Raw genomic sequence first — 21,874 nt, 5'->3', positions numbered from 1 at the left:
ATGTAGGCTTAGCCCATCCTAAATATCATTAGCCCATACTATATGAGTCCATATTTAACTAGTCTCTTTTGATCACTAAATTAATTCCAAATTAATTCTTGATCAATACTAATTAAATAATATGATTTTATATTAATATATTAGAACTTATAATATATTAATAAATCATAAATATCCTTTTCTCATAAGTCTATCCATACAAATTGTCCCGGTGAAGTGCAACCCAAATGGACCATGGTGGGTCGGGTCAAGTACATAACAATTATAGTTTTGGACTTAGACACTAATCCAACAACCTCCCCCTCAAAGTAAGAATCACGGTAGACAACATTCAAAGGAACATCAGGCACAATCATATTGTGGCATGAATCCAAGATCAAGAAACCCTTCATAGTCGTCGGTCTCTGATTGATCACCAGTGTCTTGAATGGGCTGATCATCAATTGTTTCATCAGCATCTGAAACAATTTCCTTTTGAAGGTCAGCTTCAGCTCTTCCAGTTTCAGACATCTCAGGCGGAGATGGAGTTGGTGGAATCACTACCATTTCTATTTACTGATCAGGACTCCCTTGATTATTTTCCCCTTTTTTGGCAACATCAGATTGGGGAGGAGAGCCAGGATGTGGTGAAGGAGTGCGAGGAGGAGGATGATATGGTAGAGGTGGTGGTGGAGAAAGATTTGATGAGGTAGGTGGAGGTGGATGAGAATTATCACATGGAGAGTTTGGTGGGGTGGCATCGACAACCATATCATCAACATCATCATCACCCAGGGCCATAAGTTACTTCAGTGTAGCCACATCCTTTTCAACTTTAGTCAACCTTTGTCCCAGTGATTTAGTTATCTACACTATTAGAAAGAGTTAAGAAAGCATAGCAGTTTCAAAGTTGGACTTGGATACTTCCTGATCATCCTGATGAAAAGCAATAGTCTTGATATGATTTGGCATATGAGGAACAATCTCAGCTTGAGGAGAAGGAGATGCTGACTCATCTTGGATCATTGGCTCAGCAGTTTCCGTAAAAGGAGGGGTTGATCCACATCGTAGAGCATCATCTGGAGAGGGAGTGGATGAGGGAGTAGATGGGAATCAAATATGCTTGTTCATCCTTGGAAGAGAGTTCATTCCCTTAGCAAATTATTTTCCCTTATCAACGGCTAATTCTTCTTCATCTTTATTAGTGTCTTCTTCCTCATCATCCCCTTCGTTATTATCCTCATCATTCTCTTCTTCAGAGTCAGAGGATTCACCAACATAGGGTTTGTCAATCCACTTTTACATCTTCTCAATAATACGCAAGTCACCTTCAGATGGAGCGGCATTAATAATCTTTGAGAAGAGGGCAAGAATTGGAATAATAATCCCATGACTTTCAACATAGCCTTCCTCACGAGATAAGATCAGTCCAAGCCAACGTGAATAGGGAACATGCATTGGATTTTTGTTCCCAGTGATGCAATCAATCATCTGATCAAGGAAAAGTTAAGCAAAATCCAGTCTTTTGTTGTACACAAAAGAGAACAAAATCCTTTGCTCAAAGAGATTTAGTTAATCCAAACTTCCAGTCTTATATCCAAGATATTTTCCAATAAAACCTCTTAAATACTTCCAACCAACATTAAAACACTGACGGAGAGGGTTTTTGTATGGATCACGAATGACGCCCTGAAGTTTGAAATTATACCCTAATTTATCACGAATGGACTTACAACTTTCTTCCGAGGGAGTTTCAGAGTAATTTGCAAATCGAGGAAGAAGAATAGTAGTTCGAAAAGCTTCCACATCAATAGTAATCCTATATTAACCATCTCCAATGGTTCCAGTAATTGTTCGAGCATCAGAATCAACATAACATGAATAGTAGAACTCACATACTTGTTTAGGGTAGAATAGGTTTGGGAAGTCACATGATGCATATCTAAGAGGATAGCTTCTGACATAATCGACAAAATCTTTGAATCCTGAGTTGGTGAACTGTTTTGGGATGTTGTCGTAGAATGAAACATTGGTTGCTTAAATGTTGATGGGAGAGTCAGGGGTATGAGGACCTTTGATGACATTAGTGTTGGGGGCAAACTCGTAGATAGATTTCGACAGAGTGAGAGCCTGAGGAGGATGATGGTTGGGAAAGCCTTTTTAGAGAGAAAGGAATTCAATTGCTTGAATAGCTTCTAAAAGTGACCTAAGACAGGAATCGCCAATTTATACCAAAAAAGTTTCTTCCTTTTTATGTAATCATGACTGAAGAGATCTTCTCCGTAAAAATCTCATATCCCAAGATAATGATGGACCTTTTAGACGTCATCCAAAACGTTACCTTTGAGATAAGAAATTTACATCAGTTACATGTCATCAACGACAATAAATATTAGTGGAAGCAATCAACATATCAGGTTTTCAGCTTGTAAACTAGTAAGATTGTGATGTCTCCTGATAGTATAGGTTTGAAGTACCCTTCACTAACATAGTATTGAGAGATCACATTAGTGTGTGGTTTCATACCCTGACTCATTGATCAATTCTATTAGAAGAAAAGGGAAAGAGTGGTATGATGCATGTAATACATTCCGGTATGAAATGTATCCATCAACAAAGAATTTTCGAATTCTCATCAGCGTCTGGTGTCATACGCTGAATCATAAAATTCAAAAGAAGAATTTATGGAAAAAATGGTTTGATGCATGCGATAAGCTATCGTGTTTTAGCTTAATCATTGGCATAGATTTTTCAAGCTCTCATCAGCGTATGGTACATTATGTTGAATCATAAAGCTTTAAAGAATAATATACGGGCAATAATGGGTTAGTGCGTGTGATAGCCTACGGTACATAGACTAACCATCGACACAGAGTTTCAAACTTTTATCATTGTGTGGTATATCACAGTGTATCATCAAGTTTTATTTAGAAGAAATGAAGGAAATAATGGTTTGTTTCAATCATGCTTAGGTGGAATTAGCGCGAATCATAAACAAATATAACCCATCATCAAGAAATGTTTTAATTCTTGCATCATAGAGTTTTAGTTGCAGTCTAGAATCAAAGATTCTCCGTTAACTCATAGTTGTACCATGTCATACCTCAGCCTAGGAGGTCGAGCACATGAATAACCCTTTTTCATTTAAGGACGAGACAAGTATCTCTTACGCTGATAACTGTGCAATCAGTGTAAGCAATTGGGTTATGCTTAATGTTTCAGCAGAACATGACTTGATACATACAACAAGCATGCTTCCAGGAACAATGTCAGGTAAGATAGTTAACAAAGAATAAACACCCAAACCTTTCTATCAATTTTTTATTTGGACCAGACAATCTCACTTAGAAAGTTTAGACAATACTAGATAGCCAGCATAAGGGGGTGACTCAATGTTCTCAGCAGATGGTCTCGTTGATGAGAGACTTAGAGAGATTTAGTCACATATATCAGCATGCTTCTCGGGACTATGATTTGTCAAAAGTTACATACTAGGCTTAGAAAAGCCTCCATCAGATCCTTTAAAAAATGGTTGTTAGGGTGCAAAGTCATGCTTGGATGTCATGTGTGATTACTCCTTTGTATGTGTGTAATGAGTTGTCTTTCCTTTATAATGAAGTGAGTGACACTCATTTTATGCAAGGAACATTTTATAAAAATATTAGTTTAGAGAGAGAATTATTGGAAACCCATTTGTACTCTTTCTAAAAACTAATGAGAGCTTAAACGAGATTTATTTACTCTTGTGTTCTTCATGTTCATGATTCTTGTATGATTCACTAAATCATTTCATCTTCCGCATTCGTCAACATTATCAACACCATAACAATTGGTATCAGAGCGGGTGTTCTTGATTTTCTCAAGAATTGATCCATGATGACATTTTTGATTTGGTGATTCTTCATTGGTTTTTTATCTTCGTGTTTAGATAGTTTTTGGATTCTAGAAATCGAATTGTTCCTTGATTAAGTTCATGATTCGATTTTCTACACTAGAATTCAAGTGATTTTTGCTTTCTCTCTCTAGAAAACCCATTCATAATCACTTTCTCTCTCTAGAAAAACACAAGATCTTATCTATTAATCAAAGAGGGGGTACTTACAGTATGATTCTTGGGTGGTGATCATTGAAGATGTTAAATACAAAGTCAACAAATATCAATTCTTTGGATTGTTGTTGAAAGGCAGGTTGATTTCATGGGAAACTTTGGTTTCTTATGGAGGTTTGAAGTATGATCATGGAAGATTGATATTTCAACCACTTTCAAAGATTGAATGCTTGTTTGGACTTTCCTGTCTCAAGTTATTTAGTAGTCAAAATAAAAAGGAAGGAGAAGAAAGAGATTTGCTTAATAAGAAATACATTTCTCTTATTAAATACCCAAATGATCTTCATGTTCTTATGTTTGTTGAATTTCAAGACTATGGAGTTCAATGTGATGTTCTTGATGTTCTTGAAGTTCATGACAAGAAGATTCAAGTTGATTCTCATGAAGATGAAATAGTTTTTTGCTCAATTGGAGTTCAAACCGATGATATTTTGTGTTCTTGTGATTCGTTTGAAGGAATGATTCCTTATCGAAAGCCATTAATCCAAGAAATTCACAAATATCAAACTCCAAAAGATTTGATTTAAACTTGCAAAGTTGAAGTCGTCAAGAATGTAGTTGTTCTTGAATTCAAATCTTCAAGATGTAAAAAGATAGAAAGAAAAAGAAGAAGAAGATCAAACGTAAGAACAAGTGGGTTTATTCACAAAAATGTCAAATGTTGTTGTGAAGCCGAAATCCATGAAGCAAATTTGGATTCCAAAGAAACAATATCCAAATGTTGCAACGAACTTGAATTCAAAACCCAAAGGTGTTGATGGTTCTTATGAAGATGGTGTTAGATCGTTGAAGAACACGAAGAACGAGTTGTACAACACGCATCATGGGTGGTACAATGCTCAAATTGGAGATTTTCTTGTCCCAACAAAAGAACCAAGATCTTCAAAATTTGATTCGTTCGTTGCAAATGGAACTCGGATCGTCAAAAAGGTATCACAAATTCTCAAATGGATTCCAAAACGTTCATGATTTCAATTCGTGTTTTGCGTTTTACATTTTTGATCGCTTTGTCTCCTTGGATCAAATCCGTTTCAACCCCATTGTTGATCCAATTATTTTTGTTTAGCTCCAAACCAAAATAAAAATCTTATTCTAACATTGTTTTAATCAATTTTTGTTATTGTTTCAAAATTATCATTAGCAAAATATTTCGAAATTCAATACTGTTCATCTTCACTTCACTTAATGCCCAATTATTCAAAATGTTAATTGTTCAATAAGCATATTTTAGCAAATCAGATACTGTTCGTTTACCTAGCTCAATTCGAATCAAAGGAATTTTGATACTCGTCATTATTTGAGATCCGATGATGAACAGTCTACACAAAAGTCAAAATCAACTCTTGTTCGTTTCTGGTTTCGAATGAAACATATGTCTTTGAAATCGATTTTGATTTTGGTATTGCTTTTAAGTTGTTTTAGATTTGAGAGACAAAAGTAGATTGTGTTACAAGTTCTTAGAGTCGTATTTGGTCCAAAGTCGTATTGTATGAGTTCGACTAATTCTTCAGTTTGTTGTTTGAAATCGATATTTTTTGATGATATTGTTCAAGCTCGATTTTTGATTGATTTGCATATGTTTGAATCGATGATGGATTGAACTATGTTTTGTGGAGTCGAACTGATTGCATTTTGGAAGAAAAAGAGTCAACATTGAAAGTCAAAGTTCGGTTCTTATGAATCCAGAATTCGAAATCGAAAGAGAATCCGATGGGTTCTCAATGAGTTCTGGGTTTGCTATTTGATTTCAATGATTTGTGGAATCGAACTTGTTAAGGTCGATAGTCGATATTTAACATCCTTATTCGACTGGTATAACGTTTTTGGGTTTATTTGTCTATGTCAATGATTATTGACTGGAGAACGAAGGTTGTGATTCGATTTGGGATTAATTGCTTTGATGTCGAACATGTGAGGCTGAGAACGAAGAATTTATTGGGAAGGTGATTTCGATTTGTGAGAGTTGAATGAGATGCTTTACTATCGATTTCGAATGGTTACATGTCAAGGGTCGAGGTTGAGTAACTAAAAGCGAAGTCTGTGATTTTGAAATCAAATGGGAATATAAAAGTGTAGAGTCGATGGTCACTTGTTTGCTTTTGGGAAGGAGTTCGATGGCTATTTATTGATTTCGAAGGCTTGGGTCAGTCGATCGTCGACATCGAATGGTATTGATTCGATTTGGAATTGAATTTAAATGTCGATTTTGGTTGATGGATTGATTTCGAAGGCTGAGAATTGATGGATTTCAAAATTGGTGTCTTACTTTTGGGAAGGGTAGACTTGATTACGAAGGCTATGTATTAGATGGTCGAATACCTTGGTAACAAAAACGAACTGAGAATAAAACTTGTTTGGAGTCGAGCTTAGGAGTCGATAGTCGAAGTCGACGAGTGTGATCAAAAGCGAAGGTCATAGTTGAACTCATCAGGAAAGAGAAGTGGCAGTTGCATTGACTTCGCTATGTGAAGTACTTCCGTTCATCTCTGGGTAGCGAAGTGGGGAAAAAAACAAATATCTTCAATTTGAGTCCCTGAACTTCTAACGAAATGGCAGAAAAGGTCCAAATTCGAAATGATGTAAAAATTTTGTGAAGAATAAAGAAGTTTCGCATTTAGTCCCTGATGTTTCGAAATGTTGGCAGAAACTACTCAACTTCTAATTTGGGATAAAATTTTTGAGAAATGGTGAAATTTTCATTTCAGGCCCCTGTAGTTAATGCGAATTGACACTTTATTCCCAGTTTCACAATTGGGGTAAAGTTTCGCATCTTAGACTGTTTTTGGCACAACGGGTCCCTACAGAATTTTGATATTGGCAGTTTTTACGATGGTTTTTGAAATTCTTGCAACTCTCACCCAAAAGTCGGAAATTTTCACAAAAATTGGAAATTTTTCATGACTTTTTCGTGATTGTTTTTTCATGCAAGTTTTTCCCAGTTTCATTTTTGTCACACGTCAAGGGGGAGTTTTGTAACGATTATTCATCGGGCGCTTCTCAACCTTAGTGGGTTTTATAATCATTTTTTGATTATAAAAAGGGGGAGAATGAAGAGTAGGTATTCGAAGCTTCTCGAGTATTCATTTGCAGATTTGAAGACCGGTATTACTTCAAGGGGGAGTTGGTCTTGATCACGCAAGCTCGTAGGATATTGAAGTCGGGACATCCAATCCTAACTTTGAGGGGGAGAATGTTAGGGTGCAAAGTCACGCTTGGATGTCATGTGTGCTTACTCCTTTGTATGTGTATAATGAGTTGTCTTTCCTTTATAAGGAAGTGAGAGACATTTATTTTATGTAAGGAACATTTTATGAGAGATTAGTTTAGAGAGAGAATTTGAAAACCCATTTGTACTCTTTCTAAAAACTAATGAGAGTTTAAACGAGATTTATTCACTCTTGTGTTCTTCATGTTCATTATTCTTGTATGATTCACTAAATCAATTCATATTCCGTATTCGTCATCATGATCAACACCACTACAATGGTACAAAATAATAAATAATATAAGAATACAAAAAAAGAGTTAGTCAAACAAGGAAATATTCTAAAAGGTGATATTTTTGCAGCTTTTTCAGAAGCATGATAAAGACTCAACCCATCAAATCCATTGAAATGAATGGTCATAAATGAACTTCCATTTTTCGAGATATCTACCCCTTGAATTCTGGCTATAAAAGAGAGAAAACAAGATCAAATATATCAAACCAGAAGGACAATTCATAGTAAACAAAGAGGTAGAATGCCTTTAATCGTTAAGATTCTACATATTGATTGCAAGCTTCATGTTCATCAAGAACGAAAGAAGAACATGAACCAGTCGTTGTAACCAACGAGTTAGAGGGATCCAATCTTTGTAACCTTCAACTTATAAGAGTCACCAAAACAATACTCAAAGGCTCCATTCATTGTGATCCATGTAGAAAGAGAAGGTGGGATCGATGTCTTGTTGAAGACGCCTTTAGATATTTGAGGTGATGGAGTGGTAGTGACAGCGTCAATTGAAATTAGACATGTTATGTCACCTAACTTCACTTCATCCCACTGCATCCGAAATAGGTTGTTCAAGACTGAAGAGATATGTGTCCAAAAGAATACTTAGTGACACAGTTATCCCCCATCTGGTCTCATCAACAGGATGCAACTGATAAATCAGCGTGAGCATCAGCATAAGGGAGTGAGTGGTTGACGCTGAAGAAAAGATGCAGAGACATCGTCATTTAGCTCCACAAGGAATCTGATGTATTCAAGGAGTGACACGCTGATCTAAACAATCAAGATCAATGTCAAGATGGAGACAGTAGGTCCTGGCACATATACAGGGAAAGAGAAGAACGAACATTGGCAATTCTAGTAGAAAAATGTATATGTACGATGTATACTCCTTTGGTAAAATAAAAGTTAAAAAGAATTTTTTGAAGCAGAAAGTTGAAGAAAATAAAAAAAATAGCAGCTTATGATTATCAATTTAAAAGTAGCAAAGTATACAGCAAATCTTAGTAGCAACATCTAAACTAACAAAATCAAACCATATAAATGTTGTTGTCTTTGAGTGCAATACGCACAATTTTGTTTTCGGAATCGAAAACCTTTCCCACTTGAAAATCAAAAAGTACTTTATAACCAGCGTCACAAAGTTGAGTGATGGAAATGAGATTTCTCTTTAGGCCTTTGACATAGAACACTTCCTTCAGCTTGAACGCCCTACACTCAAAAGTTCCAACTCCAATGAAAGTTTCTTCATTGTTATCGCCAAAAACCACCTTGGGACCATCTTTCTTCACAAAGTCTTTTAAGAGGGCCTGGAGACTGGTCATGTGTCTGGAGTACCCACTGTTTGAGTACCAAGTATGTTTTAGATGTAGACTTGATTCTTGGCAACATGATAAGTATCAGCGTCACACATGTCATCAGGGGAATCATTGATAAGAGCCATTAGACCCTTAACGTTTAGCCCCTGATCTTCAGATGTCTCCTCTTCTTCAGCCTATTCTTCACGATCCTCTTGTTTTGCAAGGAAAAATCTTTTCAGAGAGATGTTTTACTTCTTCATATGGGCCACCAACTTCTTGTACAAAAATTCATAGTTCTTAGGAATTTGAGCTTCTTTCTTCTCTTTGCAATCCTTGGAAAAATTGTCAAGCTACCATATTTAAAACAATTACATGAGTTTCTCTTCTCTAAAGAGGATCTCCTTGTTAAACTGCTTCCATTAAACTAAGCTCGTCAAACTCTATTTGATCTACTTTCTTCATAACGTTTACAATAAGATCATCGCTGGAAACAAGTTCATCAGTGAGATCTTCATCACTTTCTTCATCTAGATCTGACTTATCTGAGTCGCTGATGTGCTTCATTGCTTCCTTTCGAGAAACCAATGCTACAAACTTTTCCTTGCTTGATTCCTTCATGATATCTTTATGAAGTTATTTGGTCTCTTCATAATTTTGCAGATTTCCAAATAAGAAGTTCAGGTCCTTGGCATCGATTTTTTCAGTACTCTTAAGGACATCAGCATGATGTTCCTAGCTTTTCCTGAGAGATTCGAGAAACTTCAGAACCAACTGAGATGAATGCTTGACGATTCCCAGCCTGCACATATCATTAACTAAGCAGTTAAACCAATTGAAGGTTTGGGTAAGCAACTCACCATGTTGAGCAAAGAAATGCTCATATCTCTGATTAAGGTTATTGATGGTTTTGGCCTGGACTTCTACAGTGCCTTCATAAGCCACTGTCAGCGTGTCCATCATTTCTTGAGCTGACTCCTAATTTTATACAAGACGATACACGTGATAGGGAAGAGAGTTTCAAATTGCAACCCTCTCTTTCACATCAAGAGTAAGAAATATATTGTCATTGTTATCATAACTCGTCTTTGGCTTTTGCTTTAAGGTGCCAATAGGATCATTATTGACCATAGCTCGATACATAGAAACATGAGGACCTTTTTCAACAATCTTGCACATCTCATAGTCCATGGTTTCAAGAACAACCATGGCCTTTGTTTTCCACATAGAAAAATTGTGTGCTCATCGAAGGGGGAATTTTGTTAAGACCAAAGGATTTGGGATTACTGGAAGTCGACATGATTACTTGAGTGTATCAAAAACCTACTCTGAGACCAAATCGATCGGATACACTTCAAGTATAAAGGACAAAAACAAACTAATCTAAGCAAACAAAGAACTGAAAATAAATGACGCAAAGAGTTCTCCAAATTGTCTTTCACAAAGAAAGGGTTTTCATCACGAAGAAGACAGGTTGTCACAACTATGGTCACAAAGAAGAACTCTCTACATTAGGGTTTACCCTAATGTAGATTATATACTCGTCTAAGAACAAATCCTCATCACAAGGATATCGGATCTACTATCTATTCTATAATTATCTATATCATTACCTTATATACAAAAAGATTACATAGAATAACTACACTAAGCGCTGAAGCTGATAGACTTGATACGTTGGCACTAGCGATGATGTAGATGTTGACGCTGACAGATAGCTTGTAGAGTGTTTGACTCATCAGATCATAAAGTATGACCTTACATTGTTCAATAGTCGAACAAAAGAAGCCAATTCTAGAACCATCCAATGGTGGATAGTTTTGGAGGCTCTTTTAACGTTTTTCGAAGCCTCCTGGATGTAGATAAAGAAAGGATTTGAATTGGGATTAAATATTTTCTTTAATTAATTCAAATCTAGGTTTGATTACAAGTTACCTAAACTATAAATAGGACCCCTTGGGTCATTATTTTCGTTCATGACCTTGCTATGAAGAATAGGAACGAAATTTCTAGCCCTCTACTCTTTTTCCTTTTCATTATAGGGTTTCTAGGTTCTTGGGTGTGAGCCATTAGAGGCATTAGATTTATGGTGCTTGCTTTCCAAGGTATTCAAGAGGGGATTTTGTTTGGTTATTTACTATAATAGCCAAAAGGTATGTAAACCCTAACTGTATGTTTATTTCGATTATTATAGAGTTCTTTTAGGGTTCTTGATGTTCATAGTTTATTGGTATCAGATCCATAGTTTTCTAATTGATTGTGCATAATAGTGAATAGATCAAAATTAGGTTTTATAGAAATTAAACCCTAAAGGCTTGAATTTTCGCATAAGGTCAGGGTTCTTGAAACCCTAGCCTCCACCCTTATTTTCGAAACTCCTAGGTTACCCTTAGGGGTTTTTAGTTCCCTTAATTATTTTTTTAATATACTTAAAATAGAATAATTAAAATTGGATAACCCATACCCTAATTTTCGAAAATCATATAGGGTTTTAGATTAGGATTAAATATGAATTATTTAATTAGTTTTTTAATAGTAAATATATATTTAATCCATAAATGATTTAAATTACTTTAATTAATAGTTAATTAAAAGATAAAGATTAAATCATATATGGTTTAAATTTAATTAAATCAAAACGTTTAATTTAGATAATTAAAAGTTTAAACCTTGTATTTTGAAAAGTTTTAAAATATATATATATATATATATATATATATATATATATATATATATATATATATATATATATATATATATATATATATATATATATATATATATTAAGAGTTAATTAATATATGCAAGAATAAGTCGGTCGAATCGCTAGTATGCCTTATTCATGAAGCCATACTATAAGGGAGATATAAGGATGCGGCCTATAAAATGGCCGTTGAATGGGTGTCTACTATCACCCACCGTTCCCTTATTTGGTGGAGGGTCGTTAACAGAATGGGTTCGATAGGACATAATCTCATTAAAAGTATGATGATATAAAACTGCGAGAACCTTCGTTAAAAATCTCACTCTAGTTACTTTAGAAAAAATGTGAAAAGTATGATAATCCATGAAAACGCACCTCATGCTTTATATGTCATTAGTGGAGCATGTGTGGTTAACAAGCACACTAATAGGGACTATAAAGAGATATGATGGCGCATCTAGTAAATTATCATTGCTAATGGAGAGTGTGTGGTTAACCGACACATCAGATTGAGATGATAAAAGACCTCAAGGTTACCAAGCGGCATTGCATGGTTATTCACATCTCGTTTGTGATCATCGACATCCCAATCACAAAAGTGACAGCATAATATGTGATTAAACATGCCAGTGATAAGATTCAATGAATCTCAAAAGATGTAGGAGTTTAATAAGACTGAAATTAGTAAAAGCTTTACCTACCTAAAATAGATTCGAATTTGTTTACGACATCCCTCTTCAAAGTTCGAATCAAAAATACGGATCATAGACCAAATTTAAATTTATGGGTTAATAATTAAGAATTAAAATCAACTAACTTGAATTTTATTTACTTCTAATTTTAAATGTCTTATGAAGATAGAAATGTTCTTCCTCAATCTTCTGGAGATGGTCTTCCAATTTCAAGTCAAGGTGAAAATTGTTTCCCTTCCTTAGGAAATCATGGAACTAGACATCATCTTTCTTCAACTATTCCACCTCATCCTCATGTGACTCTCCGAACATCACGTTTTCCTCAAGTTGAAAAACATGAGACTACTCAATCCTTGTTGGCATGTAAACATCAATATGGAAACGCTATGTGTGTGCATGTTCTGAAAATCAAATCGTACATTGAAAAGTTGGATAGTGTTATATGTGACTCAAGCATTTGGATCATGTTCATGGAGCATTTAGAGCACTTGGAACTAAATGGAGCACCTCGGGTTCATGGAGCATGTGAAAAAGGAACAGATCATCTGAAAAAGAAATGGATCGTCTAACAAAGGAACAGATCAAGTGCCAAAGGGACGGATCAAACAGAAGGGGGTTTGGAGTACCTGGAAGAGGTTTGGACAACTTAGGAGTGATATGGAGCAACAAGGGGACCTTTCGTCCGCCTTCTAGACCCTCAAAATGGCAGAGTAGAGGTTACTTCTCAATTAAGGATCAATGAAAATCGTGTTCTTCCTTCTGGTTGGCCAAAAATCGTTTTTTATAAGCGTTGGAACCGACTTACGTACGCGGGGCGTAATAAGGTAATCTTCATAATTTGGATTCGGAGACCTAGCCCATATGATGGGCTTAAAAAAACTATGTTGGGCGTAGTGCTGAACTTCCGTGAACGCTGGGCGTGAGTCCCACTATGCTAGGTGTAGTGGGTTGCCTTCAACCACCTTATTCCTTTTTGCATTCCAAGCCCAATTTCCGTCTCCTTTTGCTTATTTTCCGGTCTAGAAACAATATACCTACAAAATATAGATTTAAACATTATAAGTACCTTTTAGTTCTAAATAGCAATAATTAATGCTTAAATATTAAGATATATATATATATATATATATATATATATATATATATATATATATATATATATATATATATATATATATATATATATATATATATATATATATCAATGACCAATCACATGCATTCACCATCCCTTTTACCTCCTCTCTCTTCTTGGTGATGAAACAACACATTTTAGATTGGAGGGTATACCCATCATTCCCTACTCACTCACCCTTCTCTCACCAAAAGGCAAGAAGTTATCACATTTCACGTTTATTTTATTTTTAAATAAAAATAATTTAATTTTATGCTTTATAATTCAAAAAATAAATATAATTCCTTAAAATGATTAATAATTACAAAACTTAATTAAAATAGAAATACTTCATTACTTATAGTAAAAAGTACATAAAAAATAACCAAGATTAAAAAAACCTAGAAAACAACCAACATTAAAAAAACAACCTACATTTAAAAAAACGACCTACGTTAAAAAAAACAATGGGGAAATATTTTTTCATGATCTTCTCCTTCATCTTGAAAACCAGCTTAATGGTCGGTCCCTAAAGATGATTGATTTTTTTTCCATCAAGAATTTTATATTGTAAGTTTCTTGCCTTTCGACGTGCTCCTTCCTTTTTTCGGCTTCTTGTTCTTTTGTTTCGTCTGCGTCCTTGCTGAAATTTGATGCATTGGAAGAAGACCCTTTCCCCTTCCTTTTTTCTTTGTCCCGACCCATTGTTCGGACAATTTCTTCTAGCTCAAGTTCATCATCCACATTTAAATCTAGCCTGACCCGAGCATCAGTAGAAGTTGTGTATCCAAGATTGTGTCAAAACTAGCTCTTCTTATGGAGTCCATGCTTGAGGCTTCTTCTTTGTCTTCTCTTGCACCGATTGTTTTCCTTTGAAACGTTGTGAGGTGCGGCGTGAGTTTCCCGTACAACTTTGTCGTCTAACTGATCAAGGCTTGGGCTATGGGGTTGAGAGTGAAAGGGTAAGGTTTGGCTTTAGGTTTGATATTGATATAATGGAGTTTGGCTTCGGGGTTGAGTTGGATAAACTTGTTCGGGAAAAATTCCAAAGTTGTTGAACATATTTGGACTAACATTTGGTGTTTGCACGACGTAGTATTTCCTAACATTTTGTTATTAAAATTGTGGAGGAGATTGAATTGGGGCATCAAGTTGCGGACGATAAACCACTTAGGATGGATCGAAGGAAAAAATGTTTTTATTTAGGGTACTTGCACTCGAAACATTGGTTTTTCTTCTATCAGATTTTGGGGTTGCATAGTTGGGATTGTTGTGGTTCATTTTTTAAGAAATAGATAGCAGATAATAGAAGAATGTGTGATTTTGAAGGTGAAAGTAGTGGGATATTTATAGGTATGTAAAACGGTAAATACATGTGTGTGTGCGTATGTGTCTATATATATATATATATATATATATATATATATATATATATATATATATATATATATATATATATATATATATATATATATGTAGGGTTCAAAGTATTCCATGGATTATGACAATGGGCCCCGTTGATGATGTGTAGGTTATTAGGCCCAAGACTTGTTTTATTCCCTATAAATAGTCATGTAATATTCATTATTAGTGTTAAGAGTGAGGCAAGATGTAGCCGCCAATCATAATGAGGTTTCTTAGGTAGAATAGATTTACACTAATATTTTCTTATAGTGTAATTTCCTCATGTTATTGAATAAAATATTTTGTTCATCAAATTGTTCTTGAGGTTTGATCGAACAAGTGCCATCAGAGCGGGTTCTTGTAGATCTCAACGATTATTACAAGAATCGATCAGATATGACAAAAAAAATTTGTGAATCTCACATTGTTCTTCAAGTTTTGTAGGTTTTCTGAAAAGAAAAAGTGAAATATCTTGTTTTATTGCAAAACCCATCTCAGATCTGTTATTTTCTATTCATTCTTTCACTTAATTTGTTCTTGATTCATGTTTTGGAAGAGAAATAGAAGAAGAATTTTGTGTTTATTCTCATATTTGTGTTCAGATCTACTTTATCTCTCTAGAAACCATCTTAGATCCATTTTCTCTTTCTAGAAACCATCTTAGTTCTGTTTTCTCTCTCTAGAAATCATCATAAATTTGTTTTATCTCTCTAGAAACCATATCAGATCTGTTTTCTCTCTCTAGAAATCTTATCATATCTATTTTCTCTCTCTTCGAATTTTGATTCTTGTTGAAGATTTAATGGCGAATTGGAGGGTATTAAAACCCATGAAAGACCTTGGATTAAAGGTTATAAATCCAAAGTTTCGTCTTAAAGAAGGATATTGGTTTTGGGATGTTCCTCGTCAATCTATGTTGAAAAATGACATTGAGATGTATAATCTCTATGTTGATGAGAAGATTGGTGATCTCACACGAATTTCTTGTGGTGGATTGGAAAATAATCGTTTGGATGAAGATAAAGATTTGTTAAAGCATTTTTCATTATCAGAGAATATTTACATCTGAAGAAAATACAACAGAAGTTAGAGAAAGAAAGAAAAGAAAAAGAAGATGCACTTGGTGTTCTTGATAAAGTTCATGAAGTTCTTCAAGTTTTTGAAGAAAAAATGACTCCAGATGTTCTTGTTGATGGGGAGTCAAAAGTTTCAAGTCTTTTAGAAGTGTCACAATCTGAATCTAGTTGTTCTGAAGATAAACTTCAAAGCAAATCTTCTGAAATAGTTAAAACAAAGGTATTTTGTTCTATTGGAACTCAAACATATGATTTTTCAGGTTCTGATGATGTTTTTGAAGTAATGGTTCCTTATAGAAAGCCTATTATCAAAGATGTTCAAATGTACGAAACTCAAAAAGTTTGTGCACCAAAGGCTTGTAATGTTCAGATACCAAAATATGATGATGTTGTTCAAATCCGAAAATCATATTTGAAGCCTCAAAATCTGAAAAGAAAGAATACGAAGAAGAAGAAGGAGAAGAGTAAAGTAAAGAAGGTTTGGATGCAAAAAAATACAAGTCCCTCACGCTTGTGGAAAAGTTCAAAAAGTTGAAGCCAAGCATGTTCAAAGAAAATTCAATTCTCATTTTTCTTCAAATGAAGATGATAGAATTCGGAGGAAAGAGAAAAGTGTATTTAGTTGGTTTAATGAAATTTTTAGAAATTTTTGTTTTCCAACTAAAAACCAGATATTGTTCTCAGAAGATGATCGTTTTTCTTCAAAAAAATGGGTGTGCAAGAAACCAACTTCAATTTTGAATCTAAAATGGGTCCAAAAGGTTTTATAAATGTATAGTTAAAAAATAATAATAAAAAAGGGACAAAAGCTGACGAAAATTCAAGTAAAATGGTGAAATCTTATTGAAGAAATCAATTTTATTGATTTTTTATGGTTGGAAATGACAAAAAGGTGAAAAGTTGAAAAGATGGGCTGAAAAGGGACATTTTTTGCAAAAAGGGGTACAATTTTGACATGTTGTCGTAAACAGTGGATGCTAGCTGTCAAATGTACCTTTAACAGTGGATGCAGTGTTACCATTTCTCTCCCCTGACTTTCAGCAAAGTGACAGTTTCAGCCCAATATTCTGAAATGTTCACAAATTCAATGGCTGATGAACAATTTTGGATTTTTCATGAACATATTTTTTTTGTGAACAGTAAATTATGGATTCCAACAAGTCTTGGCGGTTCGGAAGGTCGTATTTCACAATAATGTCAAATTTTTTCGACTTTTTTGGATTTTAAACTTCATTGTTTATTCTATTTTGTCGAGGGGGAGAATAGTAATTGTTTATCCAATTCAAGATCATTCTCAATACCATTTGAAGGTTTTATAATCTCGTTTTTTATTGTAAAAAGGGGAGAATTTGATATGGCTATTCGAAATTGGATTGTGACTTTCCAAATTTGAAGATTTTTGATGTAGCTTGTGGTAGCGATATGGAGGTAGCTTTTACGGAGAAGTTCTCGTTGAACTCTTCTAAAGCTTTAACAGAGAAGTTCACATCAAACTATTGTAAAGCAATTAAATATATATCTTACTTTTAGTGATTTCTCAATCAAGCGACGTTACGAATCTTAAACTTGTTATGTTACATGATATTTTTTGGTGGCTTATATCATTAGCTTATTTGAAGATCATTGTGACTTGGAGGGGAGTTCTTCAAAGAGAAGAAGTGATTTACTTTCTTAATTCCAAAATGGGTTTTTATGGTGGGTTTGGCTTTCTTGAAGATCTTTGGGATTACATTAGAAGATAAAGTTTAAAAACATTACTTCAATGCTTGGTTTCGTATTTATATATCCTAGAACCCGGTTTGAAGACTATTGAAGAATCAAGATTCGTGGATCGCTTTTGATATTCCTCGTCACGAGATCCTTTCTTATTTGCTAGATGCTGGTTTAGGAAGTTGAAGCATTGTCATAATCCGTTCCATTCTTTGTGGGGGAGAAATTAAAGTTCAAAGTATTCCATGGATTATGACAATGGGCCCCCTTGATGATGTGTAGGTTATTAGGCCCAATACTTGTTTTATTCCCTATAACTAGTCATGTAATATTCATTATTAGGGTTAAGAGTGAGGCAAGATGTAGCAGCCAATCATAATGAGGTTTCTTAGGTAGAATAGATTTACTTTAATCTTTTCTTATAGTGTAATTTCCTCATGTTCTTGAATAAAATATTTTGTTCATCAATCACATCTTCTTTATCGTATTCGTTCTTATATTCCGCATTATAATCATCAAATCGTTCTTAAGGTTTGACCCAACAATATTAATATATATATATATATATATATATATATATATATATATATATGGGGTTAAGTTCAAATGAGAACACTAAATAAAATTAGAACGTGAGAACATCATTTTTATGCTATTATTCTGTTTTGAATTTAATGTGTATAGCAATGTAGTAATTATAATGTGAATATGAACATATAAGTATTCGTATATTCAATTTTATGTTGCTATTTTACTATAAAATTTACATATGTATAGTAATTTAGTAAATTTTAATGTGTGATTGTTTATATATTTGTTAATGAATATATTCATAATGTTGTATAGATAAAATTTTCATATGAATATTAATGTGTGATTGTTCATATATTTCTTGATGGGAAAGTGTCATATTAGCCCATCAAACTTTTTGTGTTTGTTTTAAAAGGTCACTAAACTTTTTTTTTTGCACATTAAAGGAATAAACTCTCATTTCTCTGTTTTAAAATACCCTTATGTTACCTTTTACCTGGTTGAAAGGTATTATAGATGCCACGATGGAAAATGTCAGTGCTAGGTCATTTAATGAAATGGCCACGTGTAGTACATTTATATTAATTTGTTTTAAATAAATCGTTTGCGTTATACAATCTCCTCCCCCTCATTGAAGAAACCCCTCCTCATTGAAGAAAACCCTCGTCCTACCATAGTAACTGAAGATCCATGGCTATATTACTCTCAATCAAAGTTCATTTCCAAGGTGTGTTCATCAACCAACCGTTTTGCTGTTCTGATGGTGCTCATCATGTGTTTGAGAACATCGATTTTGCTGGTATGCCATATAATGAGTTTGTGGGTTTTCTTGAATGATTCACACAAGAGAAGTGTGAGAAACTTTATTATTGTCAACCCGATTTACAAATCCCAGAAGGTTTAACCTTGATTTGTAATGAACTTCAATATCAGGAATTTATAGACATTTCTTATCGATGTGGAGTACAAGTTCCTGTTTATATGGACCATTTTGGTACTACTGTGCACGTAAAAAAGGCAAATGGAAATGAAAATGAGGATAATTGTTCTGTGAAGTCAACATGTCAATTGAAGGGGAAGAAGGTATTGACCTAACTGACTTCATGAGTCCACAAAAGAGCAACATGGAAGGTGTAACCTATGAAGGAGTAAGTCAGGAAAATGGAAATGAAGATGCCACAGAAGGTGATCCAAAATATGATGACGATGAGAATATCCCAGATGTGAAAGGAAACCAAATGTTTAATGAAGACATATCTTGGAAGAAGCAGATTCCAATTCTAGGTATGAGGTTTACCAACCTTACACAATCAAAATTCATGCTTTGTAATTATGCTGTAGCAAATGGGTATCAATTGTACTTTGAAAAAATGACAATAAAAGGTTATTGGTTAAGTGTAGTGATGGTCAATGCACATTTAGGCTGTGGGCATCATCGATGAGTGAGGAGCATATTGAGTTTTATGTACTATAACACTCCTATGGTTCACATACAACCCTAATAGCTTTTGGATCTAAGTTTTCTCTAGTTATATGTACAAAAAAATTTCCAAAACTTGAAAACTACAACTAACATACACTATTGGTAATTGAAACATAAAAGTAAGTTAGAAGAATACCTCTTAATTGTAGCTTGTAGGAATTGGTCTTTCAAGAGCCTAGCACCTCAAGTGTGATGCCTCAAATGTCTTATAACAAACCAAGAACAAGAGGAGGAACTTGAGAGAGAGGTCTGGAGACACAAAAATCTTCTAGAGCTTCTTAGAATCACAAGTGTATGATTTTTGGCTTAGGGGTTACATTTATATAGTGTAGAATCCAAGAGTTAAACCCTAATCCACTTCATTGGGCCTTAATCCAATAATCCATATGATAAGCCCTTTGGACTAACTCTTCATGGAGTCTTACATGAACTTAGTCCATTACTAATCAATATGGATCATTAGCCCAAACTATATATATCACTGATTTACACAATCAGTCCCCTTTAATTTAATTAGTCTCTTTTGATCACTAAATTAATTCCAATTTAATTCTTGATCAGTACTAATTAAATAATATGATTTCTCAATTAATATATTATTAATAAAGCACATTAACCTCTTTCTCAAATATCCATCCTATCAAATGATTCCAGAGTGTTACAACCCAAATGGACCATGCTTGTATCGGGTCAAGTACATACCAATTATAGTTATGAGCTTAGACACCTAATCCAACAGAGCTCTCATTCCAAATCAAGTCCCTTATCATTGAGCATAATTGTGCAGGAAATTTTAAGTCAGGGTCAATTTTTAATTTCAGAAGGATTGGAAGTCATTTCACCAGGGAAGTTCTTGAGAATCAGAAATTCAATGTTAGGATGTTAAAAGAGGAAGTAAAGACTAAATTTGGCATAGACGTTAGTATGGGACAATGTAGGAGAGCCAAGCAACATGCAATGTCTCTTTTTGAAGGTACCATAGTTGAAAATTATGCAAATTTGTGGTCCTATGGTGAGGAGATAAAAAGGTTTAATCTAGGGTTAACAGTCAAGTTCTCTGTGAACTCTATGCCAGATGGGAAAACTTACTTTTGGAGGATATATATACATATATATATATATATATATATATATATATATATATATATATATATATATATATATATATATTCATGCACTAAAGGAGGGTTGGAGAAGTGGTTGTAGAAGGATAATAAACTTAGATGGGTGTTTTCTAAAAGGAATGTGTACTGGTCAGTTATTATGTGTTGTTGGTAGGGATGGTAACAATCATATATACCCAATAGCTTGGGCTGTAGTTTGTGTTGAAAATAAAGACAACTGAAATGGTTGTTAGAAAACTTGCAAGAAGATCTGCATCTTGAAGGTGGGTTTGGTAACACATTGATGTCAGATCAACATAAGGTATGTTTTTGTTCATAATGTCGTGGCTTATTTGATTCAAATGTGATCTACTTCTAAATGTTCTGATGATGTAAATGCAGGGAATAATTAAAGCAATGAAGAATTTATTTCCAGAGATAGAACATAGGCAATGTGCCAGGCATGTTCTTTCCAACTTCAAGAAGAAATTCCCTGGGGCTTAATATGAGAAATTATTTTGGAAGGCTTGTAAGGCATCAACTGAACCTCTAGGTTTGAAGACTTATATGATATTACCGTCTCACGATCACTCGAGATAAATTCCATGAAGTGATACAACTGAGCGTGGGTTTAATCTAATACTCATAACTTATGAGCACTCATGAATGTTGTTGCAACTTTTGCTATGTCCAGCCACCTTAGACATCTACAAGACCAATTCATGGCAGTCTTGATTCATACCTACTTCCAAAGTACGACTGACTATGGAGAGTTTGAATAAAGTAATTATTCTGGAAGTCAAAACATGCAAAGTTGAAACAATAGTAAACAATTGACACAAGATAGCAACACCTTACTTATAAATAAACAACAACTTTTATTGAATCATCAAATGTCAATTACATTTTACAAGTTTCATAAATAGCTATCTAATCTATAAAACTAATATCGTCCTTCAGCCCGATGCACCTCCCATGCTGCAAATGCCTAACCCTAGTCAGTCCCTTCGTGAGGGGATCTGTTCGGTTCTCTTCTGACGATACCCTCTTTGCTACGAGGAGTCCTTCTTCTATCTTGTGTATTATGAAGTGATATTTTCTGTCAATGTGTCTGGATCTACCATGATCTCTTGGTTCCTTGGCTAAGGCAACCGCACTATTGCTGTCATAGAAAATCTCCA

Source organism: Lactuca virosa, chromosome 4 (genome assembly GCF_052849685.1).
Source record: "Lactuca virosa cultivar CGN04683 chromosome 4, Lactuca_virosa_CGN04683_v6, whole genome shotgun sequence".
NCBI lineage: Eukaryota > Viridiplantae > Streptophyta > Magnoliopsida > Asterales > Asteraceae > Lactuca > Lactuca virosa.
Note: the sequence above shows the minus strand (reverse complement) of the source record.